Here is an 8,952-nt window from a genome sequence, read left to right as displayed (position 1 = left end):
AACAGGTACATGCCATGACCTGGAGACAAACAGCACAGTAGTCTGGCTAGTACAACAGGTAGATGCCATGACCTGGAGATAAACAGCACAGTAGTCTGGCTAGTACAACAGGTAGATGCCATGACCTGGAGATAAACATCACAGTAGTCTGGCTAGTACAACAGGTAGATGCCATGACCTGGAGATAAACAGCACAGTAGTCTGGCTAGTACAACAGGTAGATGCCATGACCTGGAGATAAACAGCACAGTAGTCTGGCTAGTACAACAGGTAGATGCCATGACCTGGAGATAAACAGCACAGTAGTCTGGCTAGTACAACAGGTAGATGCCATGACCTGGAGATAAACAGCACAGTAGTCTGGCTAGTACAACAGGTAGATGCCATGACCTGGAGATAAACAGCACAGTAGTCTGGCTAGTACAACAGGTAGATGCCATGACCTGGAGATAAACAGCACAGTAGTCTGGCTAGTACAACAGGTAGATGCCATGACCTGGAGATAAACAGCACAGTAGTCTGGCTAGTACAACAGGTAGATGCCATGACCTGGAGATAAACAGCACAGTAGTCTGGCTAGTACAACAGGTACATGCCATGACCTGGAGACAAACAGCACAGTAGTCTGGCTAGTACAACAGGTAGATACCATGACCTGGAGACAAACAGCACAGTAGTCTGGCTAGTACAACAGGTAGATACCATGACCTGGAGATAAACAGCACAGTAGTCTGGCTAGTACAACAGGTAGATACCATGACCTGGAGATAAACAGCACAGTAGTCTGGCTAGTACAACAGGTAGATACCATGACCTGGAGACAAACAGCACAGTAGTCTGGCTAGTACAACAGGTAGATACCATGACCTGGAGATAAACAGCACAGTAGTCTGGCTAGTACAACAGGTAGATACCATGACCTGGAGATAAACAGCACAGTAGTCTGGCTAGTACAACAGGTAGATGCCATGACCTGGAGATAAACAGCACAGTAGTCTGGCTAGTACAACAGGTAGATACCATGACCTGGAGATAAACAGCACAGTAGTCTGGCTAGTACAACAGGTAGATGCCATGACCTGGAGATAAACAGCACAGTAGTCTGGCTAGTACAACAGGTAGATACCATGACCTGGAGATAAACAGCACAGTAGTCTGGCTAGTACAACAGGTAGATGCCATGACCTGGAGATAAACAGCACAGTAGTCTGGCTAGTACAACAGGTAGATGCCATGACCTGGAGATAAACAGCACAGTAGTCTGGCTAGTACAACAGGTAGATGCCATGACCTGGAGATAAACAGCACAGTAGTCTGGCTAGTACAACAGGTAGATGCCATGACCTGGAGACAAACAGCACTGACGAAAACACTGAATAATCAGTGACTAAGAAATACAGACTCACTCACCATGAGTGAATGGTAGTTACAAGACTCATAAACCTCCTGTCTGAGTAATATAGATACAAGACTCATAAACCTCCTGTCTGAGTTATATAGATACAAGACTCATAAACCTCCTGTCTGAGTTATATAGTTACAAGACTCATAAACCTCCTGTCTGAGTTATATAGTTACAAGACTCATAAACCTCCTGTCTGAGTAATATAGATACAAGACTCATAAACCTCCTGTCTGAGTTATATAGATACAAGACTCATAAACCTCCTGTCTGAGTAATATAGATACAAGACTCATAAACCTCCTGTCTGAGTTATATAGTTACAAGACTCATAAACCTCCTGTCTGAGTTATATAGATACAAGACTCATATACCTCCTGTCTGAGTTATATAGTTACAAGACTCATAAACCTCCTGTCTGAGTTATATAGTTACAAGACTCATACACGTGTCTGAGTTATATAGTTACAAGACTCATACACGTGTCTGAGTTATATAGTTACAAGACTCATAAACCTCGTGTCTGAGTTATATAGATACAAGACTCATACACCTCCTGTCTTAGTTATGAATGCTGATTGGCTGACAGCTGTGGAAAATCAGACCATATACAGTGCCTTGCGAAAGTATTCGGCCCCCCTTGAACTTTGCGACCTTTTGCCACATTTCAGGCTTCAAACATAAACATATAAAACTGTATTTTTTGTGAAGAATCAACAACACGTGGGACACAATCATGAAGTGGAACGACATTTATTGGATATTTCAAACTTTTTTAACAAATCAAAAACTGAAAAATTGGGCGTGCAAAATTATTCAGCCCCTTTAAGTTAATACTTTGTAGCGCCACCTTTTGCTGCGATTACAGCTGTAAGTCGCTTGGGGTATGTCTCTATCAGTTTTGCACATCGAGAGACTGACATTTTTTCCCATTCCTCCTTGCAAAACAGCTCGAGCTCAGTGAGGTTGGATGGAGAGCATTTGTGAACAGCAGTTTTCAGTTCTAACAGTCTGTTGGTGGATGGAGCGAGACATGATGTCCCAGATGTGCTCAATTGGATTCAGGTCTGGGGAACGGGCGGGCCAGTCCATAGCATCAATGCCTTCCTCTTGCAGGAACTGCTGACACACTCCAGCCAAATGAGGTCTAGAATTGTCTTGCATTAGGAGGAACCCAAGGCCAACCGCACCAGCATATGGTCTCACAAGGGGTCTGAGGAGCTCATCTCGGTACCTAATGGCAGTCATGCTACCTCTGGCGAGCACATGGAGGGCTGTGCGGCCCCCCAAAGAAATGCCACCCCACACCATGACTGACCCACCGCTAAACCGGTCATGCTGGAGGATGTTGCAGGCAGCAGAACGTTCTCCACGGCGTCTCCAGACTCTGTCACATCTGTCACATCTGCACCTGTATATAGCCCACCTATAATTTAGCCCAAACAACTACCTCTTTCCCAACTGTATTTAATTTATTAATTAATTTAGCTCCTTTGCACCCCGTTATTTTTATTTCTACTTTGCACATTCTTCCACTGCAAATCAACCATTCCAGTGTTTTACTTGCTATATTGTATTTACTTTGCCATCATGGCCTTTTTTTGCCTTTACCTCCCTTATCTCATCTCATTTGCTCACATCGTATATAGACTTGTTTATACTGCATTATTGACTGTATGTTTGTTTTACTCCATGTGTAACTCTGTGTTGTTGTATCTGTCGAACTGCTTTGCTTTATCTTGGCCAGGTCGCAATTGTAAATGAGAACTTGTTCTCAACTTGCCTACCTGGTTAAATAAAGGGGAAATAAATAAATAAATAAACACGTGCTCAGTGTGAACCTGCTTTCATCTGTGAAGAGCACAGGGCGCCAGTGGCGAATTTGCCAATCTTGGTGTTCTCTGGCAAATGCCAAAAGTCCTGCACGGTGTTGGGCTGTAAGCACAACCCCCACCTGTGGATGTCGGGCCCTCATACCACCCTCAGACACAGCAAAACTTCTTGCCACAGCACGCATTGATGTGCCATCCTGGATGAGCTGCACTACCTGAGCCACTTGTGTGGGTTGTAGACTCCGTCTCATGCTACCACTAGAGTGAAAGCACCGCCAGCATTCAAAAGTGACCAAAACATCAGCCAGGAAGCATAGGAACTGAGAAGTGGTCTGTGGTCCCCACCTGCAGAACCACTCCTTTATTAGGGGTGTCTTGCTAATTGCCTATAATTTCCACCTGTTGTCTATTCCATTTGCACAACAGCATGTGAAGTTTATTGTCAATCAGTGTTGCTTCCTAAGTGGACAGTTTGATTTCACAGAAGTGTGATTGACTTGGAGTTACATTGTGTTGTTTAAGTGTTCCCTTTATTTTTTTGAGCAGTGTATATACAATACTCATATACAGTGAATTCGGAAAGTATTCAGACCCATTGACTCTTTCCACATTTTGTTACATTACAGCCTTATATATCCTCATCAATCTACATAGTGACAAAGCAAAAACAGGTTTTTAGAAGTGTTTTCTAATTTATAAAAACTAAAAAACTGAAATACCTTATTTAGATAATTCAGATCCTTTGCTATGAGACTCAAAATTGAGCTCAGGTGCATCCTGTTCCCATTGATCATCCTTGAGATGTTTCTACAACTTGATTGGAGTCCACCTGTGGTATATTCAATTGATTGGATATGATTTGGAAAGGCACACACCTGTCTATATAAGGTCCCACATTTGGCAGTGAATGTCAGAGCAATAACTCACAATCACGGCCGGTTGTGTTACAGCCTGGAATCGAACCAGGGTCTGTAGTGACGTGTCTAGCACTAAGATGCAGTGCCTTAAACCTCTACTCCACTCGGGAAGAAGTCAAGTCAAGTCTCTTCCTAGAGCTGGGCGCCAAACTGAGCAATCGGAGGAGAAGGGCATTGGTCAGGGAGGTGACCGAGAACCCGATGATCACTCTGACAGAGCTCCAGAGTTCCTCTGTGGAGATGGGAGAACCTTCCAGAAGGACAACCAGCACTCCACCAATCAGGCTTTTATGGTAGAGTGGCCAGACAGAAGTCACTCCTCACTAAAAGGCACATGACAGCCTGCTTGGAGTTTGGTGTTGGTGTTGGCAGCATCATGCTCTGGGGATGTTTTTTTAGTGGTAGTGTCTGGGAGACTAGACAGGATCGAGGAAAAGATGAACGGAGCAAAGTACAGTGAGATCCTTGATGAAAACCTGCACCAGAGTGCTCAAGAATTCAGACAGGGGCGAAGAGTCACCTTCCAACAGGACAACAACCCCAATCACACAGCCAAAACAACAAACGAGTGGCTTTTGGAACAAGTCTCTGAATGTCCTTGAGTGGCCCAACCACAGCCCGGACTTGAACCCGATCGAACATCTCTGGAGAGACCTGAAAATAGCTGTGCCGCAACACTCCCCATCCAACCTGACAGCACTTGAAAGAATCTGCAGAGAAGAATGGGAGAAACTCCCCAAATACAGGTCTGCCAAGCTTGTAGCATCACACCCAACAAAGTACTGAGTAAAGGGTCTGAATACTTATGTAAATGTGATATATATATAAATAACCTATACACCTGTTTTTGCGTTGTCATTATGGGGTATTGTGTGTAGATTGATTAGCGAAAACACCCAGATTTAATATATTTTAGAATAAGGCTGTAATGTAACAAAATGTGGAAGAAGTCAAGGGGTCTGAATGCTTTCTCAATGCCCTGTTCCTCCTGCCTGAGTTTGTATATGGTGGTCTCGTCGTATGATCTATTTTAATACCGTACCACTCCTAACATGTCCTGTCCTCTAGAATTCTGCATCCCAAACAACACCCTATACCTTACCTAGTGTCTATGGGGGGAGCAACAGGCCAAAAGGAGTTTACCATTTGGGACACCCCCTGGGAGAATATGACCTTCCTTCCTCTTACAACCTACCCGGGCTTTATTGTCACGGTGATCCCTCTGTCTGGCCTCCATCAATACCGTACCTTATGCTGCTCAAAAATCTTTTAAACCATCTAGCTATTACTTCCTGAAACATCGAAATAATCTTGTGTTATTATGGTGTCACTGGCCAAAGTCCCAAATAGAACCCTATTGCCTTTATAGATAGGGCTCTGGGCAAAAGTAGTGCACTTCATAGGGAATAGGGTGCCATTAGTGAATCAACCACTATAGGTTTTCATCTTTATAAAATATGTATTTCCTGATTGACCGAGTGGTTTTTAATGCCATTTTGTAATTCATGTTTTTTTTTTTATCTGAGGGAAAGAGAAGCTGGGTTTAGAGAAAGCAGATCTTATTTATTTAATACATACAGTAGGATTAATTATAGGAATAGAGGAGGGATCAAACATAGACCTGTCCTGTCTGGATTCTGTCCTGTCTGGATTCTGTCCTGTCTGGATTCTGTCCTGTCTGGATTCTGTCCTGTCGGGATTCTGTCCTGTGTCTGGATTCTGTCCTGTCTGGATTCTGTCCTGTCTGGATTCTGTCCTGTGTCGAGTTTTCAGTATGTGTCTGGATTTCTGTCTGTCTGTCTATTTTAAATTGTAACTTGGATGAATTAGATATTTTGTTGTTGAACAATTGTGCAAACTGAACTGTCTTCTATTTTTACTTACTAAAATACAGGGACATTTAGGAGTACATTTAACAGTCCTCAGTTCCTAATGGATGGGGTGGCTGAACAGAGCAGTAATTAAACATGATCTTTAATGGGCTATCAGCCTATCGGAGAACAGTCCAGCACACAATTTAAGCCGAAGCTGATACGCTGCTATCTTCAAATTCCTGAGAACCCTGAGCTCTAATGAACAGCAGGGAATAGGAGAAGCAGGAGAGGGGAGGAGAGGGGAGGGGGGAGGAGAGGGGACGGGAGGGGAGAATAGGAGAGGAGAGTGGACGGGAGGGGGGAGGGGAGGAGAGGGGACGGGACGGGAGGGGAGAATAGGAGATGAGAGTGGAGGGGAAGGGAGGGGAGGAGAGGAGAGTGGAGGGGGAGGAGAGGAGAGGAGAGGGGAGGGGAGAATAGGAGAGGAGAGTGGAGGGGAGGGGGAGGGGATGAGAGGAGAGGGGAGAATAGGAGAGGAGGGAGGAGGGGAGGAGAGGGGACGGGAGGGGAGAATAGGAGAGGAGAGGGGATGGGAGAGGAGAATAGGATAGGAGGGAGGAGGGGAGGAGAGGGGATGGGAGAGGAGAATAGGAGAGGAGAGGAGAGGGGATGGGAGAGGAGAATAGGATAGGAGGGAGGAGGAGAGGAGAGGAGAAGGGATGGGAGGGGAGAATAGGATAGGAGGGAGGAGGGGAGGAGAGGGGACGGGAGGGGAAAATAGGATAGGAGGGAGGAGGGGAGGAGAGGGGGCGGGAGGGGAGGAGAGGGAAGGAGAGTCCTGGATGATTATAATAGCCTTGAACCGCCTGCTAATTGATAAAGCATTATTAGCTGCAGTCTTGTAATAGGACTTGTATTTCATCCTGTCCTGTGCGGCCGAACGGCGGAGGAGTCGAGAGAGAGCAGTTGGTGACAGGGCCCAGAGACAGACACCGCCAGGGGGTTGAAGGGCAGACCAGAGGAAAACAAACATTATGGTATAACAGATAACTGGTTACCACGGTGAGAAAAGGGATACATCTAAGAGATGAACCAAGGTGGTTAACGTTACCTTGACAACTGAAACATACATGGTTGTCAAGCCCACAACCTTAGTAATCACCCCATAGATTACTAATATGAGCTGTACATGATGTATCCATGGAGATGGAGGTAATACAACCCAACACCAGAACACTGGACCAGTTCCCAACTAGACTGAGTGTACCTGACAGTCACAACAAGCTGCAGCGCTTAGGGCTGGAGGAGGTGGAGGAGATGGAGGAGGTGGAGGAGGTGGCAGGAGGTGGAGGAGATGGAGATAATATACAACCCAACACCAGAACACTGGACCAGTTCCCAACTAGACTGAGTGTACCTGACAGTCACAACAAGCTGCAGCGCTTAGGGCAGAGCTGGAGGAGGTGGAGGAGATGGAGGATGTGGAGGAGGTGGCAGGAGGTGGAGGAGATGGAGGTAATATACAACCCAACACCAGAACACTGGACCAGTTCCCAACTAGACTGAGTGTACCTGACAGTCACAACAAGCTGCAGCGCTTAGGGCAGAGCTGGAGGAGGTGGAGGAGATGGAGGAGGTGGAGGAGGTGGCAGGAGGTGGAGGAGATGGAGGTAATATACAACCCAACACCAGAACACTGGACCAGTTCCCAACTAGACTGAGTGTACCTGACAGTCACAACAAGCTGCAGCGCTTAGGGCAGAGCTGGAGGAGGTGGAGGAGATGTAGGAGGTGGAGGAGGTGGCAGGAGGTGGAGGAGATGGAGGTAATATACAACCCAACACCAGAACACTGGACCAGTTCCCAACTAGACTGAGTGTACCTGACAGTCACAACAAGCTGCAGTGCTTAGGGCAGAGCTGGAGGAGGTGGAGGAGATGGAGGAGGTGGAGGAGATGGAAGAGGAAATGGAGGAGGTGGAGGAGATGGAGGAGGTGGAGGAGATGCTGGAGTAGGTGGAGGAGGTGGCAGGAGATGGAGGAGGTGGCAGGAGGTGTCAGGATTTGGAGGAGATGGAGGAGGTGGATGAGGTGACAAAGGTGGAGGAGGTGGAGGAGATGGAGGAGGTGATGAAGGTGGAGGAGGTGGCGGAGATGGAGGAGGTGGCAGAGGTGGAGGAGGTGGAGGAGATGGAGGAGGTGGCAGAGGTGGAGGAGGTGGAGGAGATGGAGGAGGTGGATGAGGAGGAGGAGGTGGATAAGGCGGAGGGGGTGGAGGAGGTGGGGGAGGAGGTGGAGGAGGTGGATGAGATGGAGGCGGTGGAGGAGGTGGATGAGGTGGAGGGGTGGGGGAGGGGCAGGAGGTGGAGGAGGTGGAGGGGTGGAGGAGGGGGAGGAGGTGGAGGAGGTGGAGGAGGGGGATGAGGTTGAGGCGGTGGAGGAGGTGACGAAGGTGGATAAGGTGGAGGAGACGGAGGACATGGAGGAGGTGGATGAGGAGGAGGAAGTGGATAAGGTGGATGAGGTGGAGGCGGTGGAGGAGGTGACGAAGGTGGAGGAGGTGGAGGAGCTGGAGGAGGAGGTGGCAGGAGGTGGAGGAGGAGGTGGAGGAGGTGATGAAGGTGGAGGAGGTGGAGGAGCAGGGGAGGAGGAGGAGGTGGCAGGAGGTGGAGGAGGAGGTGGAGGAGGAGGTGGAGGAGGTGGCAGGAGGTGGGGGAGGTGGGGGAGGAGCAGGTGGCAGGAGGTGGAGGAGGAGGTGGAGGAGGTGATGAAGGTGGAGGAGGTGGAGGAGCAGGAGAGGAGGAGGAGGTGGCAGGAGGTGGAGGAGGAGGTGGAGGAGGTGATGAAGGTGGAGGAGGTGGCAGGAGGTGGGGGAGGAGCAGGTGGCAGGAGGTGGAGGAGGAGGTGGAGGAGGTGATGAAGGTGGAGGAGGTGGCAGGAGGTGGAGGAGGAGGTGATGAAGGTGGAGGAGAGGAGGTGGAGGAGGAG

The sequence above is a fragment of the Oncorhynchus kisutch genome, linkage group LG15 (assembly GCF_002021735.2).
Source record: "Oncorhynchus kisutch isolate 150728-3 linkage group LG15, Okis_V2, whole genome shotgun sequence".
NCBI classification, from domain to species: domain Eukaryota; kingdom Metazoa; phylum Chordata; class Actinopteri; order Salmoniformes; family Salmonidae; genus Oncorhynchus; species Oncorhynchus kisutch.
The sequence above is the reverse complement of the archived record's forward strand: the minus strand, read 5'-3'. Positions refer to the sequence as shown.